This window comes from Coffea arabica, chromosome 10e (assembly GCF_036785885.1).
Source record: "Coffea arabica cultivar ET-39 chromosome 10e, Coffea Arabica ET-39 HiFi, whole genome shotgun sequence".
Taxonomy (NCBI): Eukaryota; Viridiplantae; Streptophyta; class Magnoliopsida; order Gentianales; family Rubiaceae; genus Coffea; species Coffea arabica.
The window spans coordinates 31593019-31610144 of record NC_092328.1 but is presented as its reverse complement, the minus strand read 5'-3'; the positions used below and the strand labels follow the sequence as shown (position 1 = coordinate 31610144).

Genomic DNA, 17126 nt, shown 5'->3' with positions numbered 1-17126 from the left:
TGTCTCTTAACACCTGATAAATTAAACTCGGTATACACAACTTAACCTAATTGGCCGAATTTTATCGAACTTACCGCACTAGTGGGTCCCACATCCGGTATACAGTCTTAAAACCTTAAAAACTAACTTATACTAGAAAAATGATTTTAAAACTATATTTACTCATAAAACTTATTTTTAAAATTTTTTGAATAAATAAAATGTGGAAAAGCGTGCAATTAAAGAAAATAAAACCTAAAAATTAAGAAAATTACGGGTCCTCACACAATAGTTCTAAAACGATAATACAAAGTAAGGAAGCGCGGAAGTTCTTTGGATGATATCCCAAGTTCATGATACATGAGTTATCCAATCCTTACATCAGGATCTCCAAAAGATACATTTAAACCCAAAATATGCAACAACCAAAAGCTTAGTCAAGTACATTGCAAACCCTATTACAAAAGTACATCAAAAGTGAGTTCTTTCGAATCTCAAACCATGCCCAATCCTATTAAGGAAAACAAATCTACAGGGTGAGCAAAACGCTCGTGAGGCCAAGAACACACATGCAAGCACATAGTCCAAGTAGCAAGCCCAAATAACAGGTCAAATGATAAAGTGCGAGTAATTAACAATTTCAATGAAATGTAATCAGAAACAATTCAAGGATATAGTAGCTCTCAGGAGCAAAGTTCCACATGCTTTGCCAGGGCATTCGTATACCTTCCCGCGATGACTCTCCGTCAACCGGGTCGGTATTTCCAATCCATAGATCTCCACTTACTTTACAGGTCCGTCCACCTTACAACCCCCCACCGGGCCCGAACGTCATTTATAAGGCGATACTCCACAAGTATGCCAAGAAAGATCTCTCCAATAGATCAAGTTTATCATGTAATTCTCATGACTCACCGAGGTTCCCAACCAAGCCCATGCCGGTTTGAGTTCCAAGGTCGGCCTATGAGTTTGGGCGCCCCCCATGTACATTTGAGTGTCAAGGAGATTCACTCCAGCGACGTATGCAGCCATAGCATACTATTTCAGGTCAAGAAAGCATGTGATATATTCAAGCATTCATGTCATGTCCAGCCGGTCATTCATTTCATGTCAAACAAGTTAATCATGGGTCATTGGTTTCAAATGAGAACGAGTGCGATATAGTACACACCCGTCTCCATTTTCAAAATCTCAAGTCATGGATACCAAGTATGCATGTATCAAATTCATAGGAGTTCAAGTAATCATGCACTTGACACTCACTAAGTCAACCAAGGAGAAATGTTACTTGAAGTTCAAGCGTCTATCGTAGGATCCTCTTGAAGGTCCTCGTGCGAGCCTGAGCAAATAATAGTGAGCAATCATTTATAAATCCCAATTATCAAGAAAGATTGCACGCTTGTACAATCCTAGAAAATTTCACTAAAATGATCCTAAATTACTCGCGAATTAAGGTTCAAAAGTGGGGTTTTAAAGTACAAGAGAAATCAAGTTTTCATCTTCGAAATCAAGTATAAAACGTTCAAGTGATATTGAGGGAAAAAGGAGAATTCGAAAAAATTCCATTTCCTTAAGTTCTGAAAATTTCAGTTTTGATATGAGATCTTTAAAAAATCGTATCTCATTCTTTACAAGTCCAAAATTGAAAAACTTGGTAGCGTTGGAAACCTCTTAGAAAGTACTAAAAGTTCTTAGAAGACAATTTTCCATGATTCTAAACGAAAGGTATTCAAAAATTAGCTCAAAGTTGCTGTTTTGGGGCACTTAAGGCAGGTTTAGGTTGATTTTTGGCCAACTTTGAAAATTCGGCAAAATTCACTTGATTTGAACTAACCTCTGAAATTTGGAACTATATTAGGGTTACATTCCAAATTTAAAACAAAAAAAAATGGAATGAGTTTCGGAGTTTTGAGCACCAAGATATGGTAGCTCAAAGCTACTAAGATTTCCTTGTTAATCAAGGGTTTTCCAAACTCAAATCATGAACTTTGGAAGTTTAGTTGAGCAGCGAAACGGACTCAAAATGGTACTAAATTTAGCAGTATAATACTACCATATAGGGACTATTTCTCTGTAAAAGTTTGTAGAAAAATACGTACGAAAACATGGTTAACAAAACCACTAAAGTTCCAAGGAGTTCCAAGGCAAATCTTGTGACAGCCCCACCTCCCCCTAAGGCGAACCAAAGGGTTCGGCGGACCTCCTGCCCAACTCTCGCCGGGACTCACTTACTCACAATAATCCTCAAATAAATTACAATATAAATTTCAAATGTACATCAAATATTCCACAAATTTAATTGCACTACAAACTAAAACCTCAAGAAATACATGCCATACTAATTTCCCGAATAGGACGAAGGTCCTCAAATCTCACGTAAGCCCAAGTACAATCGCAGTCTCAAATATTACACAAGGTCGAACTAAAACTTCAACGATACAGGAGATAATCCAACCATTCACATGGAGCACTTTATATCAATGCTTCCGTCGCTTCAAGCCCTGTGGAGGGGAATAAAATAGTTTTGGGGTGAGCTAGAAACTCAGCGAGTGTCCAGTAAAATCAACAATCAAGTATATTTCACAATAAAGCATTTAGCTGATGTCATGATGCAGTAATCAAATGTACATTTATTGCTCGTGTGAGCTAGTGAAATTCTTGTACTTAAATATCCAACGCTCATTTAGATCAGGTAACAGATAAACAGAAATAAGAAGCCATCGTACTCCAAAGAATGTGTAAACAGTAGTGGAGACGTTGGTTCTAAGCACAAGATTTTCCCAAGAACTCATTGGAGCCAAATTATGTCATGGCACACACACATACACAAATGATATGCAATCAAACAACCACTGCAAGCAATTGAGTAACCAGTACAAGAATTAGCAAGAATTAGTTCAAAAGTAACTTTGGAAGTAGTTGAGGGATCACTTACCAGTTCCAGTACAGATACTTCAAAAGTTTTTTTTTTTACCCAAAGTGGCTTTAATCGCCGAGAAATCCTCAAATAATCAAGATAAAACAATTATAGCTCGCACATCCACAAACCCAGTAAATGGAATGCATAAATGAGGCTTGACTACATGTCGTACGCCTTTCCAGGTTAAGTACAAGTACAAAAGAATATAAATATGACTTTTGAGTAAAAAGATAATAGTTGGTCCTAGGGTTACAAACAACCCCCAAAACCCCTCATTTTAGTTTTACTGAGATCAACTCAACTTGAAGGAATCACGTAATCCTAAAATTTTGGGCAGCATGCCCTCTGTATTTTGCTATATTCCAGCCATTTATGGCTTCATTGTTTTTCCTCAATGTCGCGCCCCACTTTTCGATTCGTAATGATGTGTGTGGTGTGTGGTGTGTAATGTGTGAACGTGTGCAAAATGAAAAGTAAAAGGCCATGGGACTTAGAATGCGACGATTTGGCCAAGTGAAGTTCAAAAGGGTTTTTTGTATCAAAAATGGAGTCGCCACTTGGTATAGAGTTAGGGTGTACCAAGTCACCCAAAAATGATTTGTTTTTGAATAAAAAGTAAATAAACCCTTTTTGAGAACTTTTGGGTCTGCGTAACCAAAAGAGGGATCGGGGGTCACGTTTGACGAAGGGGAAGGCAAGGATAAAAATCCAAGGCACCCCTTCGACCTAGCCAAGGCTAGTTGCGTGACTTAAGCCAATTTTCCTAATTTTTCTACCCAATGTATGTTCGCACGTTGGATATGACTATATGAATGCAAAACGGAAAGGAAAATGCAATCCTAAATTCTACGATGTCTCTCGTGAGGCTTTTGGTCCCAAACCACATGAGTTGTGGCGGCCAACAAAGGAAAACCCCATAGAGGTCGATTAATGCAAATGAGACTCAAGTGTGCAAGTGTGAAAGTGTATGAAAGAAATTAAAAAAAAATCCAAGTGTTTGTGTGCAAGTGTATGAAAAGGTGGACGTGTGCAATTGTATGAAAATTCCAAGTGTTTGTGTGCAAGTGTATGAAATATAATGATAAGTGCATATAGGTGTAATTAAATGCGATTTTGTGAAGTAGAAATCAAAATGAACAATAAGGAAAGGAAAATGTGAATTGAAAAGAATGAGTGAGTGATAAATGAGAATGAATGAACCTAAGGGAATGCATCAGGTCGGGTATGGGAATGACTCCTACCTTTTCGACTTCGATTTTCCCTTTGATTAGAAGGCGAAACTAGCGTGCTAAGGCTATCGAATAGCCACACTCGCTCGTCTCCCTTATCAGAAGGGGACTCTTCAGGCAAATGTACCCTAACTAGCATGAGATGCAAGACCTAAAGTGAAGGGAAAGGGGAATCGAGGAGCATGCCAGATGATAAAACTAAGAAAAAATGTATGATATGTGGTGAACAAGCAAATGATGTGCTAATGAGGGGAAATCCCTAAGGGTCTAGCGTTGGACTAGCCCATTCTATGAATTCCGACTAGCGTTGGACTAGCGGAAACGTACATTCATCCATTCCATTCATTCATGGCTATGAAAGCAAGTAGACATGCCAAAATACTCGTAAACACATAGCACATAACATTTAGCATGCTCGACTAGATGCAAGAGCCTAATAAAGCAATTAAACATGTAGCAACAAAAACAAGCAAGCAAGGGGAAGGGGAAGTGGACCAGATGCTCTTCGAGCCCTATCTATTACAAGCCAAGAGGTGTACACATACCCCATAAAAGCATAAAGGGGAAGGGGAAATGGACAAGATGCTCTCCGAGCCCTATCTATTACAAGCCAAGAGGTGTACACATACCCCATAAAGCTTAAATAAACGTAAAAGCAAGTAAATGCACGCAAGGAGGTAAGGAAAGCGGGGTAGGCATGCATATTCACATAACACGTAGGAGCACGTAAAGTCAAATGTAGTGCAAATGAGGGATAGAGTGTACCTCCCTTGAATTGAGGCCCCAATGAAGTGAAATTATTCAATTACCCTCCAAAATAATAAAAAGGTCAAGGCACCACTTTATTTAAGAAAAATTAAAAGAAATGGGCAAAACAAGGCTCACTTAGTCATAAAGTCCCCAAGGTCATGACTTAAGTGCAATTGACAAAGCATGGTAATTAGTTGAAGCAAAGCAAGCAATGAAATTGCAAAAATTAAAACAGCCAAGGACCAAATTGAAGAAAACATTTAATTGGTTGGGTCATAGCGGCATTAGTTAGAAACCAAGGGGTCAAAGTGCAATTTTCAGAATTATTTTTGCATGCATGCAGACTAACGTAAGATAACATTCTACAACAAGAAACAAGCAATTACTGCACTTTCTGTTTGCAAATTCATGTCCCCAGGCAACTTTTGATCAAACTTTCTCAAACAAAACCAAAACTCTAAACTAAACCACCAAGTACATAACTTCAACATCTAAAAATAGACTAAAACAAAAAACTTGGCAAGTGATTATATAAGTGCTGGAAAATTTTCATGCGCAAACCTCTTTCAATTTCGGCAAAACAGATTCCATACAACAACTTTGAGATTGCTTCCATTTAAACATCACTTAACAAATCAATTAGATGGAAGAAATCCAAGCAAAGTGGTCATTCGAATGCTACAAAGAAAGAAAAACAAATCTGCAATTTGAAGCTATTATTCTGAATTTTCAAACGAGACAAACATTCCTGCCCAGGATCCCAACGTATCTTCACCCATTCAACACAAAGTGCAGATATTTACGACAAAAGTAGATAGAAATCTAACAGACTTAAGGACAAAAATGCAACAAGATGAGCTAGAAAACATGCCAACATTTGAGAAGAGAAACTGCTGCAATTTTCCAGGTATGATTAGCCACACTGATAGTGTTCATTAGCTGTAATTTTTCAGCTATGATTAGCCACATTTATAGTGTTCATTAGCAGCCTGGAAAACTTACATTAAATTCCAGAAAAACACCGTAACACACTGGATTAAACATGCAAACTAATAACTCATTCACAGTTCATTCCGGGCTACACTCATTCAAGGTTTCTTGCTGCAATTCTCTTTAGCAACTTATCGAGACAGGAAAACCAGTTTTATGGGAGTGTCTCGTGGAGAGTCTGGGTTCTTACAACTTCAACAATATCTGGTGATTCACCTAGACGTGCTCGTGTGAAGTAATTCAAACAAAATCTGCTAATTCAACAATCAAAACCTGAAGCAAAGACTTCAAATTACTCTTATTAACACTACCTAACACGAATATCTATCCCAGGAGATTCAATCAAGGCAACTGGATAAAAAAAATTGCAGCAAAGAAAAAGTGGAAACTTGCTGTCAATCATGGAAAAACCATCGCAGTCAAGCAACATGAACATTTCAAGCAAGCAGAAACTTTGGCACTATAGCCTTTAGACACTTAGCTACTGAACTACATTAACATTTCTGCAGCAGATTTCTGATACTCTAAAGGTTCCAGCCATTGCACGCAACAAATTCTGGTACCAAGCCCAAGTCAAAAGCAAACATTCATCCTTACTTCCACAGCATCTAACATCGGACAAATCTTCATTAGCAAAAACCAAAGCTAACAAACTCATCAATCAATATGCAATCTGACCCAAACGAAAATGATATATTCAGCAAACATGCATCCTGCAAAGACCATTAAATGCCGAACGGAGGAAAACCAGACAGCAAGGGAAAGGCTGTGGCAAAAAAAAACATCAAACGGATCTTGTTCTTCATGCAAAAGTACGTTAAATCAAACCAGGGAGGGAGACATGGTTACCTAAGGGTGTTCTAAACCCGGATGGAAGCAAAGAGTCGTGGGAAGGCTGTACAGAATCTGGGGAACGAAGCAAAGGAATATCGCCGCCGTAAAACATAGCGCTGATGAACCCGCCACTTGGAGCTTCCATTTAGCTGTCTTAGAGATGTTTTCAGTCGATTGTTGCTGAACGAAAGCCGCTCCCAGACATCCCAAGAAGGTGTAGGAAAAGAGATCTCTCAGAAATATAGACTATCTAGATCTGAAATGAGTGAGAACAGGGTGAATCGCCAGCCTGGTTCATCATCCGGGCAAATTTCTGAAAATGTTTCCTTCTTGTTTTCCTCTCACTTTCTTCTTGCTGGTCTCTTTTCTTTTCCTTTTACTCTCTGATTTCTCGAAACTCTCTCAATCCCTCGGCCCCTTTTTGTTGTTCTCTACCCCAGCCGCCAACCCAGAATCCTTCCTTTGTTTCTTTCTTTTGCCGTAAGCTTTTTCTTTTCCTCGATGCCCTCTCTCGATTTCTCTCTTTCGGCTGCTGCTCTCTCTCGTCCCCCCTTAGCTCTCCTTCCCTCTGATTTTTCCGTTCACTCCAGATTTGCAGCTATCACTTCCCTTAAACCCCAGCCGTTCACTCCTCAGATGAAGCCCTTCCCCTCAGTTTCTCTCTTTTCCCTTGCTGGTTTTCTCCCTTAGCTTTTTCTTTTTTTCCGTCTTCTGATTTCTGTCCTCTCCCGATGATGCTCCCCCAAGCTTGTCTTTCTGAATTTTTCAGTTCAGCCGCTACCCTTAGCTCTGCAGTTTTCTTTTTTGTTAGCTCTCCTGAAGCCCCCAGTTCCCTCCCGTTCTCTCTCGCGTCTCCCTTTGCTATTTTTTTATCCCCCCTCGCGGCTGTGGTTTCTCCATTCTATTTATATGGGGCCTTTAACCCTAAAACCCCCAGCCACTCTTCTGTATTTGCGGCCAAAGGAGCTGCCCAAACCCTTTTTTGCAAGCTGCAACAATACGCAGCTGCAAACTCGCGTATCTTTTTTTTTTTTTTTTTTTTTTTTAAAAGTAATTTAACAAAAATGATAATAAAAACTAAGTAATAAAAAAACAATTTTACATCAAAATAAACAAACTAAAACAACAAAATTGCCATTTTCAATCTTTTTCTTTCATTTTTCATTTTTCATCATTTTTCACTTTTTTCCTTTTTTCCTTTTTCAAAATAACTTAATAAAAACAACTAAAATGCAAAAGGGTTGAATTCAAAGAAATAAAAATATTTTTGTGAACAAATTTCCCTTTTCCTTTTTTTATGATTTTTCTTTCCTTTCCTCTTTTTTTTGAATTTTCCTTTTCAAGAAAGCATTGAATAAAAACAAAATGACTAAAACATATTTTTGATGTTTTCCTTTTCTTCTTTTTTTTCTTTTTCAACAAATTCTATGATAAAACTTAAAAATAAAAATAAAACTGGAAACTAAAAACTAAAAATGAACACGACAAATAAAAACTAAAAAATGAAATTACGCCAGAAATTTGGTGTCTACAGTTTGCCCCTCTTTGTCTGAGTTTTGAAAAAACTTGAGACAAAGAAGTAGACACCAAATACTTACCAGTGTTATTCGGTTGCAAAAATGATCTGAACGGACAGGAATTCTAAAAAAATGGGACTGACCCGAACATGAATGTAAAAAAAAAAAAAAATGGGATAGACCAGGACAGAAATTTAAATTTGGGATAGACCCACGGGATAGACCCGGACAGAAACGTAAAATTGGGATAGACCCACGGGATAGACCCGGACTGGAATGTAACTTTGGGATAGACCCACGGGATAGACCCGGACAGAAATGTAAATTGGGATAGACCCACGGGATAGACCCGGACAGAAATTTAAATGTGGGATAGACCCGGACAGAAATTTAAGTTTGGGATAGACCCACGGGATAGACCCGGACTGAAATTTAAATTTGGGATAGACCCACGGGATAGACCCGGACAGAAATTTAAAATTGGGATAGACCCACGGGATAGACCCACGGGATAGACCCGGACTGAAATTTAAAATTGGGATAGACCCACGGGATAGACCCGGACAGAAATTTAAATTTGGGATAGACCCACGGGATAGACCCGGACTGAAATTTAAAATTGGGATAGACCCACGGGATCTTTGGAATGTTGGCGGCACAAAATCCAGGCCCAACGTGATGTTTGGACTGTTGGCGGCACGAAACTCAGGCCCAACGTGACATTTGAACTGTTGGCGGCACGAAACTCAGGCCCAACTTGATATTTGGAATGTTGGCGGCACGAAACTCAGGCCCAACGTGATTTTGTGAAGTTGGCGGCACAAAGTCCAGGCCCAACGTGATTTTGTGAAGTTGGCGGCACAAAGTCCAGGCCCAACGTGACATTTGAACTGTTGGCGGCACGAAACTCAGGCCCAACGTGGCATTTGAACTGTTGGCGGCACGAAACTCAGGCCCAACTTGATATCTGGAATGTTGGCGGCACGAAACTCAGGCCCAACGTGATTTGAACTGTTGGCGGCACGAAACTCAGGCCCAACTTGATATCTGGAATGTTGGCGGCACGAAACTCAGGCCCAACGTGATTTTTAGAATGGTCAGTGGGATAAGACCCAATCCTGCCATCCAATTGGTGAAGAATTTGATTCGTCAAAATTTTGAACTTGTTTTTTTTTTTTTTTTTGATTTTTTGAATTTTTCTGATTTTTCGAGAGAATCTTTTTCCCAAAAATAATTTGCCCCAGTGTAGGGCCCTTTTCCCTTCTTTCTTCTCTTTCTTCGGCATCGGCCTTCCACATCGCCAGATGCTTTTTGTCGACTTCAATTGTGAATACCTGCACAGGGCTTACGTGCACTCAAATGAGCGTGACTGATTTGAAAAATGCATTATTTTGATTCTTGGACGAAATCCTCAATTGGACTACAAAAATATTTGCCCCTGTGTGGGCTTATTTTACGAAATTTTGCAAATAAAAATTTTGCCCCAGTTTGGGCCCATTTGATTGCAAAAATTGGTTTAGATGATTTCCCATTTACTTGAACAAAGAAAAACCGCACTTTCTAAAATTTAGAAAAGAGTGCACATATACAACAATGTGAAGAAACTTTAATCGTCAAGTTTGAACTCATGCAGAAATTTCATGATGAATTCCTCGAAATAACACCAAATTTAAGAAGACTTCTTCCTTACTTTTAGCATTGGTGCTTAGGGTAACGGGTCACCACTTCTGGTTGACTCATCTTTTCAGGACCAATCAAGTGACTTTATTTTTGAAATGGCTAAGGAAATGGGAGATAAGAATCTGTCTCATTTTTGTGCCCCAGTTGTATGTAATCCATTCAATGTCACATCTTAGTGAAAGCAAAGAGTTTGTTACCCTTATTTTCAAGAAAACTTAGTCAACATACAAGATTTCTAGGCTTGTAACGTATGGACAGAAGTGATAGCTAAACATGTGGAAACGGGTTATACCCTTATGATCACAAATGATTTGATAAATTTCTTATGAGCATGATCCTCACTTTGGATTGTCATGAATGAATAAGTCAACGATGGACTTTATTAGCTTGTAATTTGGCTTGAAAACGATAGTTAAAAGAAATAATTTTCAAAGGACATTGCACCGAAGATCGCATTTTTCAACATCGCCCTCATCTGGACTCCAGATTCTTGGACTTGGTTTGACTTTTTATCATCACCCAACAGGGTCTTTCAGCATCAAATCTTTTTTGCATCTTTCTTTTGCATTCATTTCGCTCGTTTTTTCCTTTTCCCCAAAAATGCCCTCGCGGGGTTTCACATGAAAAGCAGTGTCAACCTCACACCTAATCAATTCAGAATACAGCTAAAATTTTCGACATCAGAGATTTCCTTGACAAAGCCAGTGCAAAGAACAGAAGTCAGGACTTTCGGCTTTGTAATGGGGTCAGGTGGGGTGTTTAGAAAAGTTAAGGCTTGAAGGCAGATTTCAAGAGTGGTTTGAAGAATCTGAGATCGCATTGTTGCGTCAACCCTAATTTAGGGTAAAAACAGAATTTGCCTCAGTTTTTGCTCAATTGAGGCTTTTTCTCTTTCATTTTCTTTCTTTTTGATTTTTTTGGCCTTCGGCCATTTTTGAACTTTCACAAAATTTTGCCCCAGTTTAATTTTGAACTGAGGTTCTCTTTTCTTCCTTTGCCTTTTGATTTTGCGGCTTTTCACCTTTCACCTTTTGAAATTTTCTTTTCAACTCAAACTCGCCCCCAGTGTGGGGTTTGCGATTCTCAGGGGTTGCCAAACGAAGTATTTTATTCTGAAGGCTCAAAAGGGATAACTAGGGATAGAATGTTTGATTGGAAAAGAAGAGGGCCTGACCGTTATTCCGTTCCTTACAATAACTCCGAAAGGAAACTTTCATTAATGGAAAATTTTTGGCATGTATCTGAATTAACTGATTGAGGAAGACCCTTACTCATTCATATCTATGAAACATATGTGATCCCCTGGACAAAACTTGTCCTTTTCTTTTCTTCTTTCTTTGTTTTGTTTTTCCTCTTTTCAAAATTGGAACCCAAGTGGAATCAAATTTCCCCAATTGCAGTTCCCTCTTTTCTTTTAATTTTTGCTTTTCTCTTTTCTCTTTTTTCCAAAATTTCCCAATCTCCTTCCACAATGTGGGGTGCGATCATATGTGCACTCGAAAAGAACCACCAATTTTTGCTCAAATGGGGATGCAAGGGATAAACAGTGTTTAGGATTGTAGAAGCGATGGCCAAAGTATCATTCTTATACCTCATGACAACCGAAGTAGCGAAATGGTCATTGAAAATCCATTCTTCTTTTGATATTTGAAAATTTTTCAATGAAGGGTAGTGATCATTAAGACCCTTATTTGAAACGAAATTATTCTTTTAGAAGCTCAAATGGGAGAGCAAATGATAAAAATCTGTATAGGTAATGAAACGAATGCTTGAAGTATCATTCCAAATTTCCCAAACAAATAAGAATAATGCACATTTTTGCTTTCACTTAGATGTGATTGAACCAGATTGGACACCTTGAACTTTTCCAAGCAAAAGTTGCCCCAACTTACAATTTATCAATCAATGTGACTGATTTTATTTTGGGGTTAAATGAAGAAGAAAAAGTATCTCATTGGGCCTTTTGAGTGACCGTTCACTCTCTTTCTTTCTGAGCACTCTTATTGTACAGGTTGGAACACCAATCGAGGGTAAGGATTTTAGGAAGCATACACTTGTGAAATTCAGGCTATAGGTTGAAACATCTCAAATTGGGTCTTATTTCTCAAAAATCATCATGAAATCTCCAATGAGTAAGAATAAAGAATGAAATGTACATAAATATACACAAAACAAAAATTATCCAAAAAAAATTTATTGTTGAAAAAGTTTGAAACAAAATTTCTCAATCAATTATGATACAAATGAGAAGAGAGAAACTCGTAAAGAGCTCAACACATACACTTTTTGTCTCCTTTTCTTTTGGAACAAAATGTATTAACAAATCAAATAAATAGAATTTCCCCTTTATGCTTTCGCGGCAATGTCTGCCCAAGAATCAAGCAATACTTGTAATCGTCAAGCTTTATTGGATCAAAATTATCAGATATAGAAGAATATTCTCGCCTTATTGAAACATTTTTATAAATGCAGGGGGAGGGGAAAACAAAAAGAAAAATACCCAGAGTCAGTAAGTAAGAATAAAAATCGGTATGCATGTCCTATGGGGGAACCCTTTTTGTGCCAAGGGTAGGCCTAGAATGAGGATGCAATCCTCTGAAGTAGGCACTATACCATACCTGATGGATCCAATCAGCTCATGGAGTGAAAAAAATAATTTTGAAAGAATTTGGTCAATTGGAATGAGAAGGGACGTTTGTCAAAATAAGGACCTCGTCCGCAAGGATTGATCACTTTTGATCGGTACAAGAATTTGCAAAAACGCACGGGTTTGACCTTGACGAACTTCCTATCGAGAAGATTGGAATTCGTTGACAAAATTTTCCTCAGTGTAACATGAGTCAAAAACCCAAATGATTAAATAGTTGGATATAATGGATGGTTTTCTCAAAAATTGACTAGACTTCCCAATTTGGAATTCGACATTGAAATCCTAATTGGTCAAATGAAATTGACAATTTATTGAAAATCGACCGGATTACCCTAAAAGGGAAACAGGTCAAATGAATTCAAAGGAATTTATCCAAAATTAATCAAATCACCCTAACAAGGGTAAATCGATCAAATAGATTGAACGAAACTTGATCTATTCAAAAATCGGCTCGGTTGCCCTAAAAATGGGTAAATTGGCCAAATGAATGATTGATTCAAAAATCAGCCGAATGACCCTAAAAAGGGTAAATTAGTCAAATGAATTGACGATTTATTCAAAATTGACCGGATGACCCAAAAAAGGGTAAATTGGTCAAATGACCCTAAAAAGGGTAAATTGGTCAAATGATTTGATGATTTGAATTTATTCAAAAATGATTAGATTGAACTAAAATTGAATGAATTGGAAAAAGTGGATTGGATAAGATGGATGATTTGTTCAAAAATCGATTGAATTATCCGCCCACTGGGTGGTTTCAAGAAATCATTACAATGCCTTGGTCTATGAGCCTCTAAAATCAAAATTTGGCCTCTATATTTATCGTCTCAACAATGAGGAATCATTTGTGAATTTTCTTCGAATTAATGTCCTTTACGCAAGGGATTTTTACCAATTTTGAGAAAATGGCCAAAAAGTGATTATTAGATGCTCATATTCCAAGAATTGCTTCATGAAAATGATCGGATCTTTACCTTACCTTGTGCACTACCCCTTCGGATGGTACGAGAAAGGTAAACGTGCAAGTCTCATTTGGATTATATATCCGAGACATGGGGTGGTTTATTCCTAACACGGGATCCCCTAAATGGCATTCCCTTTCTATGGTTAATGCGTGATGCCATTTATTAAAGTAATGTAAATATGCAACAAATATGGCCTAAAGGATATAAATAATGCAACGGGGGGAAAGGGTCTAAAATGAAATGTACTTATTGAAAAGTAAGTGCAAAGACTGAAATTTAAACATGTGAGCTATCTAGTGGGTGAGTCACTAAAAGAGTGCCAAAAGGGCCTCTTATCGCTAAGGCATATGAATGCAAGCCAAGAAACAAAGAAATGGTTAGTGCAATTGATAGTACACATAACACATTGGGAGCAATTAAGAAAAGAAATACAATAAAGCGAGTAAAAGGGGTAGAACCCCTTCCCTCGTGCCTAATGTGCTTATAAAGGGTGAGGCCGACTCTACCCTAGGTTATTCTAATATGGATGCATGAGGCTGGGGTTCACTAATGCCTAGACTCGATAAAGCTTCGGCTCCCAAGCCTTCAGACCTAAAGGCGGAGGGTCATCACTCCCAGGGCCTTTGATCGGTGGCTCGAGTGATCCCTTAGGTAGCGCTATGGGCGCAGAGCACACCGGCCGCCTACCCAAGGCAATCGATCCTAATCCTACAAGGCTGTGTGGGATGGCGCCCACGAAAATACAAATAAAATGGGATAAAGCAAGTAAATATGCACGTATGAAGTGTTCCCCTAATTTGAGGGAAGGGGTTGAGAACCACGCGAGGCTCTAAAGGTGACACACCCCCTCCCAAATGCAATGCAAGCGCGAGATAAACAAGTAAACAACATCCAATCAACCAATCACACATACGTGAGTGAGGGAAAAGTTTGATACGCGCGCGATGCGAAAAAGTCCTAAAAAATACAACCCTAATATCCAAATGCGATGCATAAAAAGGGTAGAAACAGGAAACGAATGGCTAAGTCAAATGCTCGGACCCACTTAGGAAGTCCCCAGTGGAGTCGCCAACTGTCGCGCCCCACTTTTCGATTCGTAATGATGTGTGTGGTGTGTGGTGTGTAATGTGTGAACGTGTGCAAAATGAAAAGTAAAAGGCCATGGGACTTAGAATGCGACGATTTGGCCAAGTGAAGTTCAAAAGGGTTTTTTGTATCAAAAATGGAGTCGCCACTTGGTATAGAGTTAGGGTGTACCAAGTCACCCAAAAATGATTTGTTTTTGAATAAAAAGTAAATAAACCCTTTTTGAGAACTTTTGGGTCTGCGTAACCAAAAGAGGGATCGGGGGTCACGTTTGACGAAGGGGAAGGCAAGGATAAAAATCCAAGGCACCCCTTCGACCTAGCCAAGGCTAGTTGCGTGACTTAAGCCAATTTTCCTAATTTTTCTACCCAATGTATGTTCGCACGTTGGATATGACTATATGAATGCAAAACGGAAAGGAAAATGCAATCCTAAATTCTACGATGTCTCTCGTGAGGCTTTTGGTCCCAAACCACATGAGTTGTGGCGGCCAACAAAGGAAAACCCCATAGAGGTCGATTAATGCAAATGAGACTCAAGTGTGCAAGTGTGAAAGTGTATGAAAGAAATTTAAAAAAAATCCAAGTGTTTGTGTGCAAGTGTATGAAAAGGTGGACGTGTGCAATTGTATGAAAATTCCAAGTGTTTGTGTGCAAGTGTATGAAATATAATGATAAGTGCATATAGGTGTAATTAAATGCGATTTTGTGAAGTAGAAATCAAAATGAACAATAAGGAAAGGAAAATGTGAATTGAAAAGAATGAGTGAGTGATAAATGAGAATGAATGAACCTAAGGGAATGCATCAGGTCGGGTATGGGAATGACTCCTACCTTTTCGACTTCGATTTTCCCTTTGATTAGAAGGCGAAACTAGCGTGCTAAGGCTATCGAATAGCCACACTCGCTCGTCTCCCTTATCAGAAGGGGACTCTTCAGGCAAATGTACCCTAACTAGCATGAGATGCAAGACCTAAAGTGAAGGGAAAGGGGAATCGAGGAGCATGCCAGATGATAAAACTAAGAAAAAATGTATGATATGTGGTGAACAAGCAAATGATGTGCTAATGAGGGGAAATCCCTAAGGGTCTAGCGTTGGACTAGCCCATTCTATGAATTCCGACTAGCGTTGGACTAGCGGAAACGTACATTCATCCATTCCATTCATTCATGGCTATGAAAGCAAGTAGACATGCCAAAATACTCGTAAACACATAGCACATAACATTTAGCATGCTCGACTAGATGCAAGAGCCTAATAAAGCAATTAAACATGTAGCAACAAAAACAAGCAAGCAAGGGGAAGGGGAAGTGGACCAGATGCTCTTCGAGCCCTATCTATTACAAGCCAAGAGGTGTACACATACCCCATAAAAGCATAAAGGGGAAGGGGAAATGGACAAGATGCTCTCCGAGCCCTATCTATTACAAGCCAAGAGGTGTACACATACCCCATAAAGCTTAAATAAACGTAAAAGAAAGTAAATGCACGCAAGGAGGTAAGGAAAGCGGGGTAGGCATGCATATTCACATAACACGTAGGAGCACGTAAAGTCAAATGTAGTGCAAATGAGGGATAGAGTGTACCTCCCTTGAATTGACGCCCCAATGAAGTGAAATTATTCAATTACCCTCCAAAATAATAAAAAGGTCAAGGCACCACTTTATTTAAGAAAAATTAAAAGAAATGGGCAAAACAAGGCTCACTTAGTCATAAAGTCCCCAAGGTCATGACTTAAGTGCAATTGACAAAGCATGGTAATTAGTTGAAGCAAAGCAAGCAATGAAATTGCAAAAATTAAAACAGCCAAGGACCAAATTGAAGAAAACATTTAATTGGTTGGGTCATAGCGGCATTAGTTAGAAACCAAGGGGTCAAAGTGCAATTTTCAGAATTATTTTTGCATGCATGCAGACTAACGTAAGATAACATTCTACAACAAGAAACAAGCAATTACTGCACTTTCTGTTTGCAAATTCATGTCCCCAGGCAACTTTTGATCAAACTTTCTCAAACAAAACCAAAACTCTAAACTAAACCACCAAGTACATAACTTCAACATCTAAAAATAGACTAAAACAAAAAACTTGGCAAGTGATTATATAAGTGCTGGAAAATTTTCATGCGCAAACCTCTTTCAATTTCGGCAAAACAGATTCCATACAACAACTTTGAGATTGCTTCCATTTAAACATCACTTAACAAATCAATTAGATGGAAGAAATCCAAGCAAAGTGGTCATTCGAATGCTACAAAGAAAGAAAAACAAATCTGCAATTTGAAGCTATTATTCTGAATTTTCAAACGAGACAAACATTCCTGCCCAGGATCCCAACGTATCTTCACCCATTCAACACAAAGTGCAGATATTTACGACAAAAGTAGATAGAAATCTAACAGACTTAAGGACAAAAATGCAACAAGATGAGCTAGAAAACATGCCAACATTTGAGAAGAGAAACTGCTGCAATTTTCCAGGTATGATTAGCCACACTGATAGTGTTCATTAGCTGTAATTTTTCAGCT

At 38.5% G+C, this 17126-nt stretch overlaps 1 long non-coding RNA gene across 1 annotated transcript; it reads right to left on the bottom strand.

Moving 5' to 3' along the window:
- Positions 1-2187: 2187 nt before the first annotated feature.
- Positions 2188-7652, bottom strand: LOC140014928 (uncharacterized). The gene is made up of 2 exons (XR_011821681.1): positions 4894-7652; positions 2188-2480 (listed from the first exon to the last, which is right to left on the bottom strand). It is a non-coding gene; the product is annotated as an uncharacterized lncRNA (long non-coding RNA).
- Positions 7653-17126: the final 9474 nt, after the last annotated feature.